The 25469-nt window shown below is 35.4% G+C and overlaps 1 long non-coding RNA gene across 5 annotated transcripts in view; it reads right to left on the bottom strand.

The window, feature by feature from the left end:
- LOC106067695 (uncharacterized) overlaps positions 1-23891 on the bottom strand; it is a 30395-nt gene extending 6504 nt beyond the window's left edge. For all 5 annotated transcript variants that reach the window (XR_008775955.1, XR_008775953.1, XR_008775956.1 and 2 more), the window contains exons 1-2: positions 23812-23891; positions 19738-19914 (exon numbers count right to left, since the gene is read on the bottom strand). This is a non-coding gene — a long non-coding RNA (uncharacterized LOC106067695). The remainder of the gene's footprint in view (positions 1-19737; positions 19915-23811) is intronic.
- Positions 23892-25469: the final 1578 nt, after the last annotated feature.

Here is a 25469-nt window from a genome sequence, read left to right as displayed (position 1 = left end):
GAACAGTACAAGCAATATATGAGCTTGTATGTGCTGAAGAATATAGGCATACTCCAGCTATGAAAGTAATGTTTTAACTGTGAGGCTGGTCACTGTAGCTCTGTGTAATCAACCAACACATGTGACACAGGCCTGTATTCTTAAAAAAGACTGATGTAAACAATCCCCAAGTAGGTCAATGGTGATATGGTTAGCTGACTTTGGACTGTTTTTTAACACAGTTGGGTCAAGCCAGGCCGACACAGTAGAGGGCCAGCAGAGTTAAGGTGAGAACCAGATTGAAGTACAAGTTGTGTAAAGCTGTGATATTCAGATATTGACTGCTGCTAATTGTTACGTTTTTAATTGTTTATTTCTCATTGTTGATTACACTCATTAAAATGTTTTGGAGCCCAAGTTTTCAATTTAGCCGTATTATTCTGTAACAATAAGAACTGTAATTGTACATTTTCAGACAGGATAATAGTAAATTTGTGTCAATATATATTATATCTCTCATAATGTAAAGTCAGTAATTTTGTGCAGTACAAGTATATATATTGTACTGAAGTTGAACTGTAATTGTAAATTTTGACATAGGTAGACAGTAAATTTGTGTATATTATATATCTCATCAAATAATAGTAATTTTGTGCAGTACAAGTACACATATTGTATTAAAGTTGGACAGTAATTGTAAATTTTGACACAGGCAGTAATTTTGTGCTGATGTATATTATATATCTCAAGTAACAGTCAGTAATTTTGTGCAGTAAAAGTATATATATATATATACACATACTATTGAAGTTGGACAGTGAAAAGATTAAGAAGCACTCTTCAAAGTGATGAGCTATATCAGTGCTAGTATTCAATGACATTACAGGAAGATAATCAGTATTGAAATATATTACTGATAATTTTGATTTCCATTTTTAATTTGTATATGTTCTATATTTAGAAAGCTGGTGACAGTAGTGTTCTTGTCAAAATTTGGTATCACTGATGTTGTGTCCTTGTTACATTTTGTTTTTCTTAAATGTGTTATATATATATTTATGATCAGAAATTAAGGTTTTAGAGGTCACAGATTTAACACTAGTAGATTTTTGTGTTTAGACTATTGTTTTGTTTAATGTTTACATTGTATTAATATTGTGCACAATTTCTTGGGGTCTTTAAGTCATTGTTATTGATATTTGCAAGTATATGTAGTATTTCTTAAAAATTTTCTCTGTCTTTTTCCTGCTGTGCTGGTTTGTTTTTATATATAGACCTAATCTTGCTTTTGGAACAGGATGTGCTTTAGGGTAAGAGAGTGAGGTCAATGTGTTGCTTAAATCCTCCTCAATTTAGTGAAAGTTTTCAGTGCAAGGACACTCAGTCACCATCATATCATCATTTATATAATTGTAAAATTTTGGTATACATTTTGTTACATTTTTTTTTATTATAATATTTTATTAATTTTGTTTTCTCCTTGTTAGGACAATTATATGAAAAAATAATATATTGTAAAAACATAATTGATTGTGACATTGATTATCAGATTGTTGACAATTGAGTGTGTTATGTTAATCACAATAGTATTGGCTTGATAATATTGTCAGTGATTGTAAACTATAAAAGTTATTAGATATCATAATTATCTATAAAAGAGTACAGAATGCATTGGTACATTTGATAAGTAGTAATAGATACATGGATGGATATATTGAACTAAAGAAAGTTGCTGACTTGTTTGGTCTTAAAGATGAAGAAAAAGATGTTTTGACATAAATGGAAAGAAAAGTAAGCTGATATTGAAAGAGTTGGCGAGAGCACAAAAAGAAGAGAGAAATGCAACTAGCTGAAAGAAATTAAAAGAAAGCAAAACCAGACAAAGAATTAGAAGTTCAAAAAAAAAACAACTGAAAAATAAAAGCTGCAAGTCGAAACAAGGGTGACAAAACAGAAACTACCAAGCGTGAACATAAAGAGACTATCTATAGGCAAAAAATGAGGGACTTAAAAGATACTAATGACATACATAGTTATTTTCAGACTATCTGTAAAACTTGCAATTACAATGAAGATATTTGTTCTAATATATTCACCTGTAAACTAAGTGGCAAGACTTTGAGTGTTATTAACTCATTTATAGAAGAACAAAGAAAGAAATGCATCCTGTTAAAAGCAATATTATTGGAATCTAGATCCCCAAAGAGAAATTTATTATCAACATCAAAGACAAGAATCTAATTCTCCAAAAATATAATGTACCAAGAAATAGATAAGGAATCGGAAATCAGAATAGGTAACAAAGTAATAATGTTAATACAAATGAAGTTCAAGCTACAGTATATAACATTGAAGTAGAACTGGAATTTTTTCCAGCATATGTTAATGGTGTACTAGTAAAATATACCAGTCATTACAAATGATAAACATGCTACACAAGATACTATGACAGGTATAACTAAGAAAAAATGCCAGGCTTAACTAAGATAATTAACATGTAAAACTAAGAAAATATGACAGGTAATACTATGAAAATATGACAGGTAAAACTAAGAAAATATAAAAGGAATAATAAAGAAAATATGACAGGCTTAACTAAGAAAATATGACATGTTAAACTAAGAAAATATGACAGGTAAAACTAAGAAAATATGACAGGTAAAAATAAAAAAATATGACAGGTAAAACTAATTATGTCCCAACTATTATTCAACTGAAATGAAAGAACCGGTTATTTTACAAACTCATTCTTCTTTGATTTTTTTTTAAATGCCTTTTAGCATTCCAAGTTATGATGATGCTTTGTCCAAGGCATTGTAGCACGTGAAAAAAAGCAAAACAAGAAAAAGGATGAGCACTACTGGGTTGTCTACAAATGCACAGATATAACCAACTATTTCATCTTGGATCAACAATTCAATTGATGACTATATTACTACATCTAGTCCTCAGCTAAAAATCCTCAATTTTTCAAAAATTAATACAATATCCTTTCCTATAATAACGAAGATGGTCATGGAGACCGATCTTCTTTGAAAAAAAGTCCTCAACTACATCCTTTAAACATGAAGATGGCTGCAGGGCCCAGTCTTCACTTTTAAAATTCCTCCATAATCATTCCTATGAACACGAAGATGGCTAAGGAGCCCAGTCTTCGCTTTTAAAATTCCTCCATTAATCATTCCTATAAACACGAAGATGGCTAAGGAGTCCAGTCTTCGCTTTTAAAATTCCTCCGTTAATCATTCCTATAAACACGAAGATGGCTAAGGAGTCCAGTCTTCGCTTTTAAAAGTCCTCCCTTAATCATTCCTATAAACACGAAGATGGCTAAAGAGTCCGGTCTTCGCTTTTGGAAAGTCCTAAGCTATACTTAGTAAAGTCATCAATTAAATGTGTTTTCTCCGCAACTATTTGGTTGGTCTGCAAGTGCAAATGTTGAGTAGTGTGAGTTGCATCACGAGCGGCGATATTTCCTTTGATGGACACGTTCATATGTTCATTGAGTGTGACTTAATTATTGTTACAAACGTTCAATCGGAATATAAATAAAGACGTCTAACACAGTCATACATCTGTACGAATTTCTTTTTTAAGCACTCAAAGAATGATTTCACTGGGAATTGCAAATACATTTTGATCACCACATTAAGTGCAGAGGTCAAAGACCTGCTGATTATCACACATTTGTACACAAATGTTTGTAGATTACAATTCAATAAAGTTGTTACAAAACCTCACTAGTTACATCACTTCACAGTGTCTCAATGGATAAGAGATAACCGTGATACAAACGACAATCCCAACTGTTCCTGCACAATCATCATATATCTGATAGCTTATATTTTCATCCTTTTTTTAACTTTTGTTTTGCAAACGTGCATCAGTTGAATAGCTGGAGCCCAAAAAAAGTTTCATGCTCGCCTTTTTCACTGACAACCATCGCACTTGTTGACCGACCAATCATCAAGCTACACGGAGCATAACGGGACCGCACGAAGGCATCAGGTTCAAACTAGTATTTGAAGGTGGTCTAACAAGTAGCCCGTTTGAGGGCTAAATTAGCCTCACAAACTTCGGCTCCAACTAATGTTGGAGGCTGAATCAGCTGCCGACTGACTCCTGTTTGGCCACTTGTTGACCACTCGTTCATCAAGCTGTGAACTGAGCGTAGCGTGCTTTCAACGAATACGTCGCGCTTTACTGTATTTGAAGGTGGTCTACAAGTGAAATGTTTGAGGGCTAAATCAGCTTCACAAACCTTCGACCTCAACTAATGTTGAGAGGTTGACAGCATCAAAGCTTGCACTCAACTAATTATGTCCCAACTATTATTCAACTGAAATGAAAGAACCGGTTATTTTACAAACTCATTCTTCTTTGATTTTTTTTTAAATGCCTTTTAGCATTCCAAGTTATGATGATGCTTTGTCCAAGGCATTGTAGCACGTGAAAAAAAGCAAAACAAGAAAAAGGATGAGCACTACTGGGTTGTCTACAAATGCACAGATATAACCAACTATTTCGTCTTGGATCAACAATTCAATTGATGACTATATTACTACATCTAGTCCTCAGCTAAAAATCCTCAATTTTTCAAAAATTAATACAATATCCTTTCCTATAATAACGAAGATGGTCATGGAGACCGATCTTCTTTGAAAAAAAGTCCTCAACTACATCCTTTAAACATGAAGATGGCTGCAGGGCCCAGTCTTCACTTTTAAAATTCCTCCATAATCATTCCTATGAACACGAAGATGGCTAAGGAGCCCAGTCTTCGCTTTTAAAATTCCTCCATTAATCATTCCTATAAACACGAAGATGGCTAAGGAGTCCAGTCTTCGCTTTTAAAATTCCTCCGTTAATCATTCCTATAAACACGAAGATGGCTAAGGAGTCCAGTCTTCGCTTTTAAAAGTCCTCCCTTAATCATTCCTATAAACACGAAGATGGCTAAAGAGTCCGGTCTTCGCTTTTGGAAAGTCCTAAGCTATACTTAGTAAAGTCATCAATTAAATGTGTTTTCTCCGCAACTATTTGGTTGGTCTGCAAGTGCAAATGTTGAGTAGTGTGAGTTGCATCACGAGCGGCGATATTTCCTTTGATGGACACGTTCATATGTTCATTGAGTGTGACTTAATTATTGTTACAAACGTTCAATCGGAATATAAATAAAGACGTCTAACACAGTTATACATCTGTACGAATTTCTTTTTTAAGCACTCAAAGAATGATTTCACTGGGAATTGCAAATACATTTTGATCACCACATTAAGTGCAGAGGTCAAAGACCTGCTGATTATCACACATTTGTACACAAATGTTTGTAGATTACAATTCAATAAAGTTGTTACAAAACCTCACTAGTTACATCACTTCACAGTGTCTCAATGGATAAGAGATAACCGTGATACAAACGACAATCCCAACTGTTCCTGCACAATCATCATATATCTGATAGCTTATATTTTCATCCTTTTTTTAACTTTTGTTTTGCAAACGTGCATCAGTTGAATAGCTGGAGCCCAAAAAAAGTTTCATGCTCGCCTTTTTCACTGACAACCATCGCACTTGTTGACCGACCAATCATCAAGCTACACGGAGCATAACGGGACCGCACGAAGGCATCAGGTTCAAACTAGTATTTGAAGGTGGTCTAACAAGTAGCCCGTTTGAGGGCTAAATTAGCCTCACAAACTTCGGCTCCAACTAATGTTGGAGGCTGAATCAGCTGCCGACTGACTCCTGTTTGGCCACTTGTTGACCACTCGTTCATCAAGCTGTGAACTGAGCGTAGCGTGCTTTCAACGAATACGTCGCGCTTTACTGTATTTGAAGGTGGTCTACAAGTGAAATGTTTGAGGGCTAAATCAGCTTCACAAACCTTCGACCTCAACTAATGTTGAGAGGTTGACAGCATCAAAGCTTGCACTCAACTAATTATGTCCCAACTATTATTCAACTGAAATGAAAGAACCGGTTATTTTACAAACTCATTCTTCTTTGATTTTTTTTTAAATGCCTTTTAGCATTCCAAGTTATGATGATGCTTTGTCCAAGGCATTGTAGCACGTGAAAAAAAGCAAAACAAGAAAAAGGATGAGCACTACTGGGTTGTCTACAAATGCACAGATATAACCAACTATTTCGTCTTGGATCAACAATTCAATTGATGACTATATTACTACATCTAGTCCTCAGCTAAAAATCCTCAATTTTTCAAAAATTAATACAATATCCTTTCCTATAATAACGAAGATGGTCATGGAGACCGATCTTCTTTGAAAAAAAGTCCTCAACTACATCCTTTAAACATGAAGATGGCTGCAGGGCCCAGTCTTCACTTTTAAAATTCCTCCATAATCATTCCTATGAACACGAAGATGGCTAAGGAGCCCAGTCTTCGCTTTTAAAATTCCTCCATTAATCATTCCTATAAACACGAAGATGGCTAAGGAGTCCAGTCTTCGCTTTTAAAATTCCTCCGTTAATCATTCCTATAAACACGAAGATGGCTAAGGAGTCCAGTCTTCGCTTTTAAAAGTCCTCCCTTAATCATTCCTATAAACACGAAGATGGCTAAAGAGTCCGGTCTTCGCTTTTGGAAAGTCCTAAGCTATACTTAGTAAAGTCATCAATTAAATGTGTTTTCTCCGCAACTATTTGGTTGGTCTGCAAGTGCAAATGTTGAGTAGTGTGAGTTGCATCACGAGCGGCGATATTTCCTTTGATGGACACGTTCATATGTTCATTGAGTGTGACTTAATTATTGTTACAAACGTTCAATCGGAATATAAATAAAGACGTCTAACACAGTTATACATCTGTACGAATTTCTTTTTTAAGCACTCAAAGAATGATTTCACTGGGAATTGCAAATACATTTTGATCACCACATTAAGTGCAGAGGTCAAAGACCTGCTGATTATCACACATTTGTACACAAATGTTTGTAGATTACAATTCAATAAAGTTGTTACAAAACCTCACTAGTTACATCACTTCACAGTGTCTCAATGGATAAGAGATAACCGTGATACAAACGACAATCCCAACTGTTCCTGCACAATCATCATATATCTGATAGCTTATATTTTCATCCTTTTTTTAACTTTTGTTTTGCAAACGTGCATCAGTTGAATAGCTGGAGCCCAAAAAAAGTTTCATGCTCGCCTTTTTCACTGACAACCATCGCACTTGTTGACCGACCAATCATCAAGCTACACGGAGCATAACGGGACCGCACGAAGGCATCAGGTTCAAACTAGTATTTGAAGGTGGTCTAACAAGTAGCCCGTTTGAGGGCTAAATTAGCCTCACAAACTTCGGCTCCAACTAATGTTGGAGGCTGAATCAGCTGCCGACTGACTCCTGTTTGGCCACTTGTTGACCGCTCGTTCATCAAGCTGTGAACTGAGCGTAGCGTGCTTTCAACGAATACGTCGCGCTTTACTGTATTTGAAGGTGGTCTACAAGTGAAATGTTTGAGGGCTAAATCAGCTTCACAAACCTTCGACCTCAACTAATGTTGAGAGGTTGACAGCATCAAAGCTTGCACTCAACTAATTATGTCCCAACTATTATTCAACTGAAATGAAAGAACCGGTTATTTTACAAACTCATTCTTCTTTGATTTTTTTTTAAATGCCTTTTAGCATTCCAAGTTATGATGATGCTTTGTCCAAGGCATTGTAGCACGTGAAAAAAAGCAAAACAAGAAAAAGGATGAGCACTACTGGGTTGTCTACAAATGCACAGATATAACCAACTATTTCGTCTTGGATCAACAATTCAATTGATGACTATATTACTACATCTAGTCCTCAGCTAAAAATCCTCAATTTTTCAAAAATTAATACAATATCCTTTCCTATAATAACGAAGATGGTCATGGAGACCGATCTTCTTTGAAAAAAAGTCCTCAACTACATCCTTTAAACATGAAGATGGCTGCAGGGCCCAGTCTTCACTTTTAAAATTCCTCCATAATCATTCCTATGAACACGAAGATGGCTAAGGAGCCCAGTCTTCGCTTTTAAAATTCCTCCATTAATCATTCCTATAAACACGAAGATGGCTAAGGAGCCCAGTCTTCGCTTTTAAAATTCCTCCGTTAATCATTCCTATAAACACGAAGATGGCTAAGGAGTCCAGTCTTCGCTTTTAAAAGTCCTCCCTTAATCATTCCTATAAACACGAAGATGGCTAAAGAGTCCGGTCTTCGCTTTTGGAAAGTCCTAAGCTCTACTTAGTAAAGTCATCAATTAAATGTGTTTTCTCCGCAACTATTTGGTTGGTCTGCAAGTGCAAATGTTGAGTAGTGTGAGTTGCATCACGAGCGGCGATATTTCCTTTGATGGACACGTTCATATGTTCATTGAGTGTGACTTAATTATTGTTACAAACGTTCAATCGGAATATAAATAAAGACGTCTAACACAGTCATACATCTGTACGAATTTCTTTTTTAAGCACTCAAAGAATGATTTCACTGGGAATTGCAAATACATTTTGATCACCACATTAAGTGCAGAGGTCAAAGACCTGCTGATTATCACACATTTGTACACAAATGTTTGTAGATTACAATTCAATAAAGTTGTTACAAAACCTCACTAGTTACATCACTTCACAGTGTCTCAATGGATAAGAGATAACCGTGATACAAACGACAATCCCAACTGTTCCTGCACAATCATCATATATCTGATAGCTTATATTTTCATCCTTTTTTTAACTTTTGTTTTGCAAACGTGCATCAGTTGAATAGCTGGAGCCCAAAAAAAGTTTCATGCTCGCCTTTTTCACTGACAACCATCGCACTTGTTGACCGACCAATCATCAAGCTACACGGAGCATAACGGGACCGCACGAAGGCATCAGGTTCAAACTAGTATTTGAAGGTGGTCTAACAAGTAGCCCGTTTGAGGGCTAAATTAGCCTCACAAACTTCGGCTCCAACTAATGTTGGAGGCTGAATCAGCTGCCGACTGACTCCTGTTTGGCCACTTGTTGACCACTCGTTCATCAAGCTGTGAACTGAGCGTAGCGTGCTTTCAACGAATACGTCGCGCTTTACTGTATTTGAAGGTGGTCTACAAGTGAAATGTTTGAGGGCTAAATCAGCTTCACAAACCTTCGACCTCAACTAATGTTGAGAGGTTGACAGCATCAAAGCTTGCACTCAACTAATTATGTCCCAACTATTATTCAACTGAAATGAAAGAACCGGTTATTTTACAAACTCATTCTTCTTTGATTTTTTTTTAAATGCCTTTTAGCATTCCAAGTTATGATGATGCTTTGTCCAAGGCATTGTAGCACGTGAAAAAAAGCAAAACAAGAAAAAGGATGAGCACTACTGGGTTGTCTACAAATGCACAGATATAACCAACTATTTCGTCTTGGATCAACAATTCAATTGATGACTATATTACTACATCTAGTCCTCAGCTAAAAATCCTCAATTTTTCAAAAATTAATACAATATCCTTTCCTATAATAACGAAGATGGTCATGGAGACCGATCTTCTTTGAAAAAAAGTCCTCAACTACATCCTTTAAACATGAAGATGGCTGCAGGGCCCAGTCTTCACTTTTAAAATTCCTCCATAATCATTCCTATGAACACGAAGATGGCTAAGGAGCCCAGTCTTCGCTTTTAAAATTCCTCCATTAATCATTCCTATAAACACGAAGATGGCTAAGGAGTCCAGTCTTCGCTTTTAAAATTCCTCCGTTAATCATTCCTATAAACACGAAGATGGCTAAGGAGTCCAGTCTTCGCTTTTAAAAGTCCTCCCTTAATCATTCCTATAAACACGAAGATGGCTAAAGAGTCCGGTCTTCGCTTTTGGAAAGTCCTAAGCTATACTTAGTAAAGTCATCAATTAAATGTGTTTTCTCCGCAACTATTTGGTTGGTCTGCAAGTGCAAATGTTGAGTAGTGTGAGTTGCATCACGAGCGGCGATATTTCCTTTGATGGACACGTTCATATGTTCATTGAGTGTGACTTAATTATTGTTACAAACGTTCAATCGGAATATAAATAAAGACGTCTAACACAGTTATACATCTGTACGAATTTCTTTTTTAAGCACTCAAAGAATGATTTCACTGGGAATTGCAAATACATTTTGATCACCACATTAAGTGCAGAGGTCAAAGACCTGCTGATTATCACACATTTGTACACAAATGTTTGTAGATTACAATTCAATAAAGTTGTTACAAAACCTCACTAGTTACATCACTTCACAGTGTCTCAATGGATAAGAGATAACCGTGATACAAACGACAATCCCAACTGTTCCTGCACAATCATCATATATCTGATAGCTTATATTTTCATCCTTTTTTTAACTTTTGTTTTGCAAACGTGCATCAGTTGAATAGCTGGAGCCCAAAAAAAGTTTCATGCTCGCCTTTTTCACTGACAACCATCGCACTTGTTGACCGACCAATCATCAAGCTACACGGAGCATAACGGGACCGCACGAAGGCATCAGGTTCAAACTAGTATTTGAAGGTGGTCTAACAAGTAGCCCGTTTGAGGGCTAAATTAGCCTCACAAACTTCGGCTCCAACTAATGTTGGAGGCTGAATCAGCTGCCGACTGACTCCTGTTTGGCCACTTGTTGACCACTCGTTCATCAAGCTGTGAACTGAGCGTAGCGTGCTTTCAACGAATACGTCGCGCTTTACTGTATTTGAAGGTGGTCTACAAGTGAAATGTTTGAGGGCTAAATCAGCTTCACAAACCTTCGACCTCAACTAATGTTGAGAGGTTGACAGCATCAAAGCTTGCACTCAACTAATTATGTCCCAACTATTATTCAACTGAAATGAAAGAACCGGTTATTTTACAAACTCATTCTTCTTTGATTTTTTTTTAAATGCCTTTTAGCATTCCAAGTTATGATGATGCTTTGTCCAAGGCATTGTAGCACGTGAAAAAAAGCAAAACAAGAAAAAGGATGAGCACTACTGGGTTGTCTACAAATGCACAGATATAACCAACTATTTCGTCTTGGATCAACAATTCAATTGATGACTATATTACTACATCTAGTCCTCAGCTAAAAATCCTCAATTTTTCAAAAATTAATACAATATCCTTTCCTATAATAACGAAGATGGTCATGGAGACCGATCTTCTTTGAAAAAAAGTCCTCAACTACATCCTTTAAACATGAAGATGGCTGCAGGGCCCAGTCTTCACTTTTAAAATTCCTCCATAATCATTCCTATGAACACGAAGATGGCTAAGGAGCCCAGTCTTCGCTTTTAAAATTCCTCCATTAATCATTCCTATAAACACGAAGATGGCTAAGGAGTCCAGTCTTCGCTTTTAAAATTCCTCCGTTAATCATTCCTATAAACACGAAGATGGCTAAGGAGTCCAGTCTTCGCTTTTAAAAGTCCTCCCTTAATCATTCCTATAAACACGAAGATGGCTAAAGAGTCCGGTCTTCGCTTTTGGAAAGTCCTAAGCTATACTTAGTAAAGTCATCAATTAAATGTGTTTTCTCCGCAACTATTTGGTTGGTCTGCAAGTGCAAATGTTGAGTAGTGTGAGTTGCATCACGAGCGGCGATATTTCCTTTGATGGACACGTTCATATGTTCATTGAGTGTGACTTAATTATTGTTACAAACGTTCAATCGGAATATAAATAAAGACGTCTAACACAGTTATACATCTGTACGAATTTCTTTTTTAAGCACTCAAAGAATGATTTCACTGGGAATTGCAAATACATTTTGATCACCACATTAAGTGCAGAGGTCAAAGACCTGCTGATTATCACACATTTGTACACAAATGTTTGTAGATTACAATTCAATAAAGTTGTTACAAAACCTCACTAGTTACATCACTTCACAGTGTCTCAATGGATAAGAGATAACCGTGATACAAACGACAATCCCAACTGTTCCTGCACAATCATCATATATCTGATAGCTTATATTTTCATCCTTTTTTTAACTTTTGTTTTGCAAACGTGCATCAGTTGAATAGCTGGAGCCCAAAAAAAGTTTCATGCTCGCCTTTTTCACTGACAACCATCGCACTTGTTGACCGACCAATCATCAAGCTACACGGAGCATAACGGGACCGCACGAAGGCATCAGGTTCAAACTAGTATTTGAAGGTGGTCTAACAAGTAGCCCGTTTGAGGGCTAAATTAGCCTCACAAACTTCGGCTCCAACTAATGTTGGAGGCTGAATCAGCTGCCGACTGACTCCTGTTTGGCCAATTGTTGACCGCTCGTTCATCAAGCTGTGAACTGAGCGTAGCGTGCTTTCAACGAATACGTCGCGCTTTACTGTATTTGAAGGTGGTCTACAAGTGAAATGTTTGAGGGCTAAATCAGCTTCACAAACCTTCGACCTCAACTAATGTTGAGAGGTTGACAGCATCAAAGCTTGCACTCAACTAATTATGTCCCAACTATTATTCAACTGAAATGAAAGAACCGGTTATTTTACAAACTCATTCTTCTTTGATTTTTTTTTAAATGCCTTTTAGCATTCCAAGTTATGATGATGCTTTGTCCAAGGCATTGTAGCACGTGAAAAAAAGCAAAACAAGAAAAAGGATGAGCACTACTGGGTTGTCTACAAATGCACAGATATAACCAACTATTTCGTCTTGGATCAACAATTCAATTGATGACTATATTACTACATCTAGTCCTCAGCTAAAAATCCTCAATTTTTTTTTAAAAATTAATACAATATCCTTTCCTATAATAACGAAGATGGTCATGGAGACCGATCTTCTTTGAAAAAAAGTCCTCAACTACATCCTTTAAACATGAAGATGGCTGCAGGGCCCAGTCTTCACTTTTAAAATTCCTCCATAATCATTCCTATGAACACGAAGATGGCTAAGGAGCCCAGTCTTCGCTTTTAAAATTCCTCCATTAATCATTCCTATAAACACGAAGATGGCTAAGGAGCCCAGTCTTCGCTTTTAAAATTCCTCCGTTAATCATTCCTATAAACACGAAGATGGCTAAGGAGTCCAGTCTTCGCTTTTAAAAGTCCTCCCTTAATCATTCCTATAAACACGAAGATGGCTAAAGAGTCCGGTCTTCGCTTTTGGAAAGTCCTAAGCTATACTTAGTAAAGTCATCAATTAAATGTGTTTTCTCCGCAACTATTTGGTTGGTCTGCAAGTGCAAATGTTGAGTAGTGTGAGTTGCATCACGAGCGGCGATATTTCCTTTGATGGACACGTTCATATGTTCATTGAGTGTGACTTAATTATTGTTACAAACGTTCAATCGGAATATAAATAAAGACGTCTAACACAGTCATACATCTGTACGAATTTCTTTTTTAAGCACTCAAAGAATGATTTCACTGGGAATTGCAAATACATTTTGATCACCACATTAAGTGCAGAGGTCAAAGACCTGCTGATTATCACACATTTGTACACAAATGTTTGTAGATTACAATTCAATAAAGTTGTTACAAAACCTCACTAGTTACATCACTTCACAGTGTCTCAATGGATAAGAGATAACCGTGATACAAACGACAATCCCAACTGTTCCTGCACAATCATCATATATCTGATAGCTTATATTTTCATCCTTTTTTTAACTTTTGTTTTGCAAACGTGCATCAGTTGAATAGCTGGAGCCCAAAAAAAGTTTCATGCTCGCCTTTTTCACTGACAACCATCGCACTTGTTGACCGACCAATCATCAAGCTACACGGAGCATAACGGGACCGCACGAAGGCATCAGGTTCAAACTAGTATTTGAAGGTGGTCTAACAAGTAGCCCGTTTGAGGGCTAAATTAGCCTCACAAACTTCGGCTCCAACTAATGTTGGAGGCTGAATCAGCTGCCGACTGACTCCTGTTTGGCCACTTGTTGACCACTCGTTCATCAAGCTGTGAACTGAGCGTAGCGTGCTTTCAACGAATACGTCGCGCTTTACTGTATTTGAAGGTGGTCTACAAGTGAAATGTTTGAGGGCTAAATCAGCTTCACAAACCTTCGACCTCAACTAATGTTGAGAGGTTGACAGCATCAAAGCTTGCACTCAACTAATTATGTCCCAACTATTATTCAACTGAAATGAAAGAACCGGTTATTTTACAAACTCATTCTTCTTTGATTTTTTTTTAAATGCCTTTTAGCATTCCAAGTTATGATGATGCTTTGTCCAAGGCATTGTAGCACGTGAAAAAAAGCAAAACAAGAAAAAGGATGAGCACTACTGGGTTGTCTACAAATGCACAGATATAACCAACTATTTCGTCTTGGATCAACAATTCAATTGATGACTATATTACTACATCTAGTCCTCAGCTAAAAATCCTCAATTTTTCAAAAATTAATACAATATCCTTTCCTATAATAACGAAGATGGTCATGGAGACCGATCTTCTTTGAAAAAAAGTCCTCAACTACATCCTTTAAACATGAAGATGGCTGCAGGGCCCAGTCTTCACTTTTAAAATTCCTCCATAATCATTCCTATGAACACGAAGATGGCTAAGGAGCCCAGTCTTCGCTTTTAAAATTCCTCCATTAATCATTCCTATAAACACGAAGATGGCTAAGGAGTCCAGTCTTCGCTTTTAAAATTCCTCCGTTAATCATTCCTATAAACACGAAGATGGCTAAGGAGTCCAGTCTTCGCTTTTAAAAGTCCTCCCTTAATCATTCCTATAAACACGAAGATGGCTAAAGAGTCCGGTCTTCGCTTTTGGAAAGTCCTAAGCTATACTTAGTAAAGTCATCAATTAAATGTGTTTTCTCCGCAACTATTTGGTTGGTCTGCAAGTGCAAATGTTGAGTAGTGTGAGTTGCATCACGAGCGGCGATATTTCCTTTGATGGACACGTTCATATGTTCATTGAGTGTGACTTAATTATTGTTACAAACGTTCAATCGGAATATAAATAAAGACGTCTAACACAGTTATACATCTGTACGAATTTCTTTTTTAAGCACTCAAAGAATGATTTCACTGGGAATTGCAAATACATTTTGATCACCACATTAAATGCAGAGGTCAAAGACCTGCTGATTATCACACATTTGTACACAAATGTTTGTAGATTACAATTCAATAAAGTTGTTACAAAACCTCACTAGTTACATCACTTCACAGTGTCTCAATGGATAAGAGATAAACGTGATACAAACGACAATCCCAACTGTTCCTGCACAATCATCATATATCTGATAGCTTATATTTTCATCCTTTTTTTAACTTTTGTTTTGCAAACGTGCATCAGTTGAATAGCTGGAGCCCAAAAAAAGTTTCATGCTCGCCTTTTTCACTGACAACCATCGCACTTGTTGACCGACCAATCATCAAGCTACACGGAGCATAACGGGACCACACGAAGGCATCAGGTTCAAACTAGTATTTGAAGGTGGTCTAACAAGTAGCCCGTTTGAGGGCTAAATTAGCCTCACAAACTTCGGCTCCAACTAATGTTGGAGGCTGAATCAGCTGCCGACTGACTCCTGTTTGGCCACTTGTTGACCGCTCGTTCATCAAGCTGTGAACTGAGCGTAGCGTGCTTTCAACGAATACGTCGCGCTTTACTGTATTTGAAGGTGGTCTACAAGTGAAATGTTTGAGGGCTAAATCAGCTTCACAAACCTTCGGCCTCAACTAATGTTGAGAGGTTGACAGCATCAAAGCTTGCACTCAACTAATTATGTCCCAACTATTATTCAACTGAACCGAAAGAACCGGTTATTTTACAAACTCATTCTTCTATGAGTTTTTTTTTTAATGCCTTTTAACATTCCAAGTTATGATGATGCTTTGTCCAAGGCATTGTAGCACGTGAAAAAAAGCAAAACAAGAAAAAGGATGTGCACTGCTGGGTTGTCTACAAATGCACAGCCATAACCAACTATTTCGTCTTGGATCAACAATTCAATTGATGACTATATTACTACATCTAGTCCTCAGCTAAAAATCCTCAATTTTTCAAAAATTAATACAATATCCTTTCCTATAATAACGAAGATGGTCATGGAGACCGATCTTCTTTGAAAAAAAGTCCTCAACTACATCCTTTAAACATGAAGATGGCTGCAGGGCCCAGTCTTCACTTTTAAAATTCCTCCATAATCATTCCTATGAACACGAAGATGGCTAAGGAGCCCAGTCTTCGCTTTTAAAATTCCTCCATTAATCATTCCTATAAACACGAAGATGGCTAAGGAGTCCAGTCTTCGCTTTTAAAATTCCTCCGTTAATCATTCCTATAAACACGAAGATGGCTAAGGAGTCCAGTCTTCGCTTTTAAAAGTCCTCCCTTAATCATTCCTATAAACACGAAGATGGCTAAAGAGTCCGGTCTTCGCTTTTGGAAAGTCCTAATCTATACTTAGTAAAGTCATCAATTAAATGTGTTTTCTCCGCAACTATTTGGTTGGTCTGCAAGTGCAAATGTTGAGTAGTGTGAGTTGCATCACGAGCGGCGATATTTCCTTTGATGGACACGTTCATATGTTCATTGAGTGTGACTTAATTATTGTTACAAACGTTCAATCGGAATATAAATAAAGACGTCTAACACAGTTATACATCTGTACGAATTTCTTTTTTAAGCACTCAAAGAATGATTTCACTGGGAATTGCAAATACATTTTGATCACCACATTAAGTGCAGAGTCTCAATGAATGAGATGAGTGTGATACAAATGACAATCCCAACTGTACCTGCACATGGATTAAATCTTTTTTTTTTTTTTTTGGGCAAATGTGCATCAGTTGAATATCTGGAGCCCAATAAATAGAAGAAATAAGGAATGCACTCAAACAAAATGAAGACAGGTAAAGCGTCTGGAATTGACAACTTATCACCCAAAGTTCTTAAAGAAGGAGGAAGTGAAATAGTTGACCAAATGCACAAACTATTCAACAAAATTTGGTTAACAGAAACACCTCCAGGTGAGTGGAAAAAGGGCTTGCTAATAAAAAAAACAAAGAGTGGAGATCTATCACAATGTGAGAAATGGTGAGGCATTACTTTGTTGTCAGTACCAAGCAAGATTTTCAGCAGAATCCTACTGAACAGAATAAAGGGAGCAAGCAATGAACACCTTAGGGAAGAACAGGCAGGATTCAGAAAAGGGAGATCTTGTGCTGACCAAATAGCAACACTCAGAATAATTGTAGAACAATGTGTCGAATGACAATCTCCTCTCTATGCAACTTTTGTTGACTTTGAAAAAGCTTTTGACAGTGTCGACAGAGAATCTATCTGGACTGTAATGAGACATTATGGGATCCCCAATAAAATAATATCCATAATCAAGAACCTTTATGATGGTTTCACCTGCTAAGTAACCCACTGTGGCAAGCTGTCAGAGGAATTTCCAGTCACAACAGGAGTCAAACAGGGATGTCTTCTTTCACCACTCCTATTCCTTCTAGCATTGGATTGGGTCACAAAAGAAGCCTTCTCTAACGCAGAAAAAGGAATCCAATAGACTCTCACACAAAAGCTGGAAGATCTGGAATTCGCTGATGACATAGCCCCATTATCACACAGGCTACAGGATATGCAAGAAAAAGTCACAGCTTTAAGCAAAGTAGGAAAAAGAGTAGGCATTAAAATAAACCACCAAAAAACTAAAGTACTTAAAGTAAACAATAAACAAATTGGAGACATAGTACTGGATTCTCAGACAATAGACCAAGTAGAAAATTTTATATACCTTGGGAGTGTAGTCAGTATATCAGGTGGAACAGATGAAGACATTAAACGCCATATAAATCTAGCGCATCAACATTTACACAGCTAAAACCAACCTGGAAATCTCCTCACATCTCAAACAAGACTAAACTAAAAATCTTTAACTCAAATGTCAAGGCTGCCCTACTGTATGGTTCTGAAACATGGAGAACAACTGAAGCCACAACAAAAAAAAATACTGACCTTCATCAACAGATGCCTGAGAAATATTCTAAAAATACACTAGTATGACAAATTACCTTCATCAACAGACGCCTGAGAAATATCCTAAAAATACACTGGTATGACAAAGTAGAAAACACCAAACTGTGAGAGATGAGTGGACAGAAAAATATAGAAGTGTAGAACTTAGAGAGGAAGTGGACATGGATTGGTCACACAATTAGAAAAGATACCACTCAGCAACAGAGCTAGGCAGGCCTTAGACTGGAACCCCCAGGGAACAAGACGCAGAGGAAGACCAAAAAGAACATGGCGACTTGCGCAGTGTACTTGAAGAAGCAGAGAGACTGGGAAGAGCTGGGAAACCATAAAAAAACTAGCAAGAGACCCTGGAGAGTGGCGTCTTTTTGTAGAGGCCCTATGTTTCATGAGGAACTCAAAGGAGTGATGATGAATAAATAGATGCACCTTTGGTGGAATTGTTTATAATGATTGTTCATTGAGTGTGTTAGGGTTAGGACCTTTTTGCATGCAACTGTATATCCAAACACTTGAAATAGTAGATTTTTTTTTGGGCTCACATTAACCCCCAACATGAAAATATAATGCGCATTTTAACACACCTTAGAAATGAAACAGTTTATAGAGTATTCAAGTCTACTTAATATGCAATCATATTGCACATAATCACAAGAAATATTTACTTTTTTGTCACACTATCACACACCTTAGAAATGAAACAGTTTATAGAGTATTCAAGTCTACTTAATATGCAATCATATTGCACATAATCACAAGAAATAATTACATTTTTGTCACACTATCACACACTGAAGAATTGAAACAGTTTATAGAGTATTCAAGTCTACTTAATATGCAATTATATTGCACATAATCACAAGAAATAATTACTTTTTTGTCACACTATCACACACTGAAGAATTGAAACAGTTTATAGAGTATTCAAGTCTACTTAATATGCAATTATATTGCACATAATCACAAGAAATAATTACTTTTTTGTCACACTATCACACACTGAAGAATTGAAACAGTTTATAGAGTATTCAAGTCTACTTAATATGCAATTATATTGCACATAATCACAAGAAATAATTACTTTTTTGTCACACTATCACACACTGAAGAATTGAAACAGTTTATGTAGTTGAAGATCTTAATATATAATATGAATTCAAGTCAACTTGTTTATGTAATAGTACATCATATCACTGCGAATTGTAGATCCTTTTTTTTTTTTGGTCCAATTAAGTATTGGGGTGACAAGACCATACATATTATCACATACTTGCATTTCTAAATAATGTTTAGCTACAATAGTAACTTGAATCATCCCAATCTCCAAGTGGCAAAGAGAAAGTTGATGGTGATGCATAACTTTTTCATTTTTGTGTTTAAATTCCATATTTATAAGACATTACTATTGAATTCCAAATGACAAAGAATTCAATTCTATTATTTGTTGAAATATATTTACAATTGTAAAGTTAGAATATTTCAGAGCTATTCAGTTTTTCTGCAAAAATTAATAGTAACATCCACATATATTAACTGAAATGAAAATAGTATATCACTTAGTTTAACAAATGAAAACTAGCCAACTAGAAACTATTAAAACAAATACAATACACATTTCTTTAACTAGACAGGTGAACTTACAAAGTTGTGTATGAAAGTTGTTATGTGTTTATGAAGTAATTACTGACATCATAATATACTAAACAAATACAGGAACCATGCATATACCACATACAACTAATGCAGGATCATAGCTTTACAAAAAATAAATGCTGTGAAGAGTAAGAATATTTCTTACCTTATTCTGACTAGGGCTCCATTTGAAGAAACGGCAGATGAACTTCAGATAAAACATGTTGACCAGTTGTAGATCGATAGAATCTTTTCACAGTGAGAGAGACGTTTAATGTTCCTCCTGTAGCCTTGAAATGTTCATCCTTTTTCCTTGACCTCAATGTTTAATTGACCATTTCGTCTACAAGTGAGTTGAGAAAAATGCACTGTTAAACAAATATATCACATTTAAATGCATTACATATAATGCAGTATTGATAAAATTAGTGCATTTTAATATGTGGCAGTTTCTACATTTTTCATTCAAGAAAAGCTTTTTCTGTCTAAGACTTAATGTTTAATGAGAATGTGTTTTTTGTGATGGTCATTTTTTTTTCGAATAATAAAGGGTTTCTGCACCAAAGTCAATATGAAATCCAGGAGTTTTCTAGGACTTTTCCAGGAGAAATTTTTAAATTCCAGGACATAAAATTTGCGCCAAAATATTAAGTTGATTAATGTAGGTTTTATAATTAAATTACCATACTCGTAGAACCAAGATGCTCAAAGTGGCATATAAATCATTTAAGGAGCTATCAAAATCTTGCAAAGGGTATTTGGGCAAATAGCATTCTTCAATGGAGATTTTTCAACAAGTTTGAGAGCTGTTGTCAGCAGAAACTTTCTGCTTTCCATCTAGAAATTTAAAACATCACGAGCGCTGGCTTTAGTTTTTTTTTTTTTTAATTTAGAAGATTGTTGGTGCATGTCAAATCTACAATAAGCAGTGTTGCAAAAGAAGTACATTCTTTGAAAACAGCTGGTGTTTTAAGTTTTTGCGAAACTGACTGAAGCATGCTCAAGAGGTCTTGGGCCATAAAGCCTTAAAGGGCAACCAACAATAGTGCATCTGATTGATATTTTTAAAGAAAAGGTTGCGAAACATTTGTAATTGAGATAAAGCTTTCAATTTTGGCAAACAGCCTTTGAGGTGCTCAAAAGACTTTGTGTTGATTGCCTTCTTAGCAGTAATATAAAACTATGAATTTGTTGGGTTACTGGATTGGCTGTCGGTGTAGGACAAGGGACAGTCACTGAGACTGACAGTCCTTATGACAAATAAGGCAGCCAACTGAGTTACCAGACTCGCTTGTGCTTATCGGATTTCAGATGCGATTTAAGTGCTGCTTAACCAATGATTGAAATGATAATTTTGTTTGCTTTTATAATGTCAACAAAAAGCTTTAGTGTCACTGACGGACGATTTCTGAAGCCAAGATTTGTAGATCTAGAAATTTTAATAGATCTAGATCTACATCTTTTTCAAGCCAGTCTGGCACAGTGACCCACTGTGCATTAAACGATGTCTCGCATTTAAGCATTTTAATACAAACTAGGCTATAGAATAGTGATCAATTGTGAATAGATCTAATAAGTTTTTTCTTCTGCATATTCTTAAAAATATAAGAAATTTGAACTAATACCCTAGATTAGATATACGATTCTTGTATAAGACTAGATACTAGATCTAGATCTAGCTTAAAATTATACTTAGATTGAACACAATGCCACACACAATAAGAAACTACGATTATATCTAGACTAGATTGACTAGATCTAGATCTAAATCTAGGACACAGGTCACACAGATCTAGGTCACTGGACAGTGCCAGTGCACAGAAATAATATGATCTAATAATGTAGCCCAATGAAAATATAAGCAGTAATGGGAACAGTCTTTGAAAAAATTTTAGGAAGTTTTGTAATCCCGCTTTTTTTAACTGGCCTGTCGCTGCGACTTAAAAAAAGATGTTGCTGAATTTTTTTAATCATGTAAAATTAATTAATATTTTCTTTAAATAATGTATTACATAATAATTACACTGCATAGGCTTTACTCCACACAAAAATGCATGCAAGGCACTATTGTTTGTTCATATTGATGAGAGGAGAAAGCTATTTGCAGATGCCTTATATCTTGGTCCAGGCAGTCTGAGCAGTCTACTATAATAGATAAATGCTTTACTGGTATTGTAACAACTTCTCTCTCAAACAACTATAAAGAATTAACATGTTTGAAAATCAAAACATGCTTGAGTTTTGGAAATACTAAAAAGTAGGAGCTACACTTCTGATGAATCTCTGCCGAGTTCTTGAGCAAGACAGCAAGAACAACCAGAGGAGTAGCAATGCTAGAGGAAGAGAATGTTTAAAACTTCATATTGAGGCTTCCTAATGTGACTCTTTTACATGCTGATACAAATTGTTTACAAAAAAGTATGCTTTTAAAGCATTAATAATGATTGGTTATTAGTTAAATAGAAAAAACTTTAATATATATTTCTCACTATAGATCTAGAAATCTAGATCTATCTATAGTATTATAATCTAGATCTACTTAAATCTAATAACCCGGATCTAGATCTCTAGACACTCTAGATCCAATATATTACTATTATTATCTATTTTTTATCTACATGTATTATATTCTATCAGACTTAGACTCAGTAACTCACTATGTTAACTATGTATACAAAATACATCCATATCACCTTATGGCAGGGGTTCTCAGCCCCCAGGGGTCGCCTAAGACCATCGAAAATATGGATTGTTATTGTCTACTCTACTATTGCTGTATGTGTGTGTGTGTGGGGGGTGGGGTGGCGGCAGAGTGGGGGATTGTAAAAAGGGGTCATCGAACTTAAAAGGTTGAGAACCGCTGCCTTATGGCTTATCATATAAGGCCTTATGACTTATGTCTATAACTATAATACTAGATCTAGATCTTATAATAGATCTAGATGTCTAAATCTAATCCCATTTGAACTCATGGAAGTCAGCAGGCAGGGTTCAAATTTTTAAAAATCTAGGGGCCATCGTAACAACAGAGCAAAAGGCGGTCGGGCATTATGATCAATAATGATGCTCTCAACTCTTGATACTTTCCAAAAGCTGGCAAGCAGCCATTGAGCCCATTGAAGTCTAGACGCTCTAGATCTAGATAATCTAGATCAAAAGTATTCAAATTAAAGAAACTAATCTAGAATACATCTATCTAGACTGATTCAAACCACTCTAGACCTAAATAATTGATCTAGATCTAATTCAATATGATAACACAAGATTTTTTAAAAATACAACTTTAACTGTGTCAAAAGACCGGATGTGCACATGCCCAAAACAAGTCAAATCTTATTTCACATTCTTCCAAAAATGGGAAAATGAAAAATTATAATCATAAAAAAAAAATGAAGAAAAAAAATGTCAGGCAAATTTCAGAATTTTTTGTTAGAAAATCGGATCAGAAGAAATTTTCGGAATTCCCATGACTGTATAAGGACACAAAATGAAACAATAAAAATTAGGTCTAAAAAGATATGTAACGTAGTTCCTATTTGGATGGAAATCAACGTGTTCAGGGAAAAATCGATACGATAACAATACTAATCTATAAATAGATTAGATCTATCTATTGTCAAGAAGCAGTTAACATATTCTGTGCTAATTTTGAATTTATTTCCGCCCCACGGCCCATCCGCTGGTGCCGAATTTTTTTTTTTTTGATCGCCGAAATTCCAGGACATATAAGGAGAGATTTTAAAATTCCAGGAGATTTCCTGGACTTTTTGAGTTTTTATGAAATTCCAGGAGATTCCAGGACATCCTGGAATTTCAGGAGGCCGCCGACACCCTGATAATATCTCACTGTCTGATGGAAAAATAGAAAGATTTATGAGACTCCATGGTATTTTAAAGTCAATTTTTTTTTCAATTATCTCTCTTTGCTAGAAGATATAGTGGCTGAGTGGTAAAGCATTTAGTTTCCAAAGTGGAAGTCCCAGGTTCGAATCATGGTATTTTAAATTTTGGGACCTTTGGGCTCCTCTTAGTCTAACCAGCTCTAATGTGTACCTGACAGTTGGGGAAAGTAAGGCAGTTGGTCATTGTGCTGGCCACAGGACACCCTCGTTAACTATAGGCCACAAAAACAGATGACCTTTACATGAAGGGCATTTTTTAAAATAAGAATCACTTTCAAGTTTTCATTTGGTTATATATAAAAAAGAACCATGAAGAATGGAGCAAATTGCTTACTTACTTTAATTCTCTAGGAAGTAATGCAGCCTAATGTGAGTTCATTTATTTGTTTTCAACCCAACAGCTCCAACTTGCTATCCTATTAAACAAAAGGAGATTAAATATTTTTTTTTTAAAATAATAACCAATTTTAAAAAATGTAAATCTAACACAAACAAATAGATAAAAAAAAAAAAGTTAAATAGAAAAAGATAGCTAGTTTAAAAATACTTCAAATATCTTTAGTAAGGCAATATCTGTTGTTTCATAGTTTTGAAATATTTGTGCTTTAATTAGGATGTTTTATTGAGAATAAACTTTGCCTTGACCTTTAACATTTAGATGAACTACTTGCCTTATAAGCTCAATAGATAGATGAATGGAAAAGTAGTTTGAAACAGGTCCAGAATTCTTAATGGCTAGAGAACCACAGGAATGGAATAGGCTTGACTTAAAAAACTTTTGGATAAGCTTGCTACACTGCTTTTTCCTGTTCCTCATAACTTGTTGTTCTTTTCATTACCTACATCTGAGGAGAACTAAGCTGTACTCAGCATCTTAACCTGAAAGTTGTAATAAAATGTGTACAGGCTGATAAATGAAATACAAGTCTTAGTGAAGATTGTGGGATTTTGACTAACTTCATAATGGGATAATCCCCAATAGGATCTAGCTCTCTAAATTTTAAAGTGAAGAAAATAAGTTTTATTGTTATGTATACATTTGAAACTAATAACCATAAGGCTAAGAGATAACAGAAACATGTATTCTTAAATTGTTAGGAAAATATTTAAAACATTTTCAATTAGCATGCAATAAAAAAAAAAGCAATTAAAATATACAAATACATAGAAAAAAATATACTTGCTTAGATAGATCTGTAGTAAGAAACTGGTTCTTATTTAACATAAATGAAAAGAAATGAATTAAATTTGAAGAAGTTAAATGTAACATTGGAAAGGACCACTTGCCTTAAGAAAAATTTGGTACAAGCTTGCTACAGTTCTGATTATATGCACTTTTTATTTCTCAGATGTCTCTTAGTCAAAGTTCTCATAATCTGTATTCATGCTACATTACTTGATCACTCGGCTGTAAACTGTATTTGGAACTGAAAAGGTTATAAAATATAAGAATATGGATAGAATGTTATCCCTGCAAAAAAAGAATTTATTTTGAAAATATTGACTTTATTATTAAATTAATAAGGCTAAACCTGAGTTTACCTATCTCAATAAATAATACATCAATCATAATGAGGCTTTTTAATATGCATATATTTAAAACTAATTTCCAAAAACGAAGATAACAGAAAAGTATATACGAAGTGTTATGTTAATATTAAAAACAGGTTTAATTAGCATGCAGTTACAATACAAAGTAAAAAGATAACTATTCTATTGAAAGCTTACTTGCTGTGCTGCTCTATATCGATATATACCAATTGCCTGCCTATTCTTTATTAAACAAGCATGAAAGGAAACTTAAGTCTAAATTATAAAAATCATAGCATTTGAAGTAATACTTGTCTTTGAAAAAAAAAAAGATCATCTAATCTTGACTACTTTCCATCACATAAATATAAGCATTGAAAATGTATTCTCAAATTGCATGCAAAAAAAAAACAAAAAAAACAACAACTGAATCTTACAAAAAAAAAATACATGCCTTGCTAGATCA

This window comes from Biomphalaria glabrata, chromosome 18, assembly GCF_947242115.1.
Source record: "Biomphalaria glabrata chromosome 18, xgBioGlab47.1, whole genome shotgun sequence".
In the NCBI taxonomy this organism is placed as follows: domain Eukaryota; kingdom Metazoa; phylum Mollusca; class Gastropoda; family Planorbidae; genus Biomphalaria; species Biomphalaria glabrata.
This window is presented reverse-complemented; position numbering and strand designations above follow the sequence as displayed.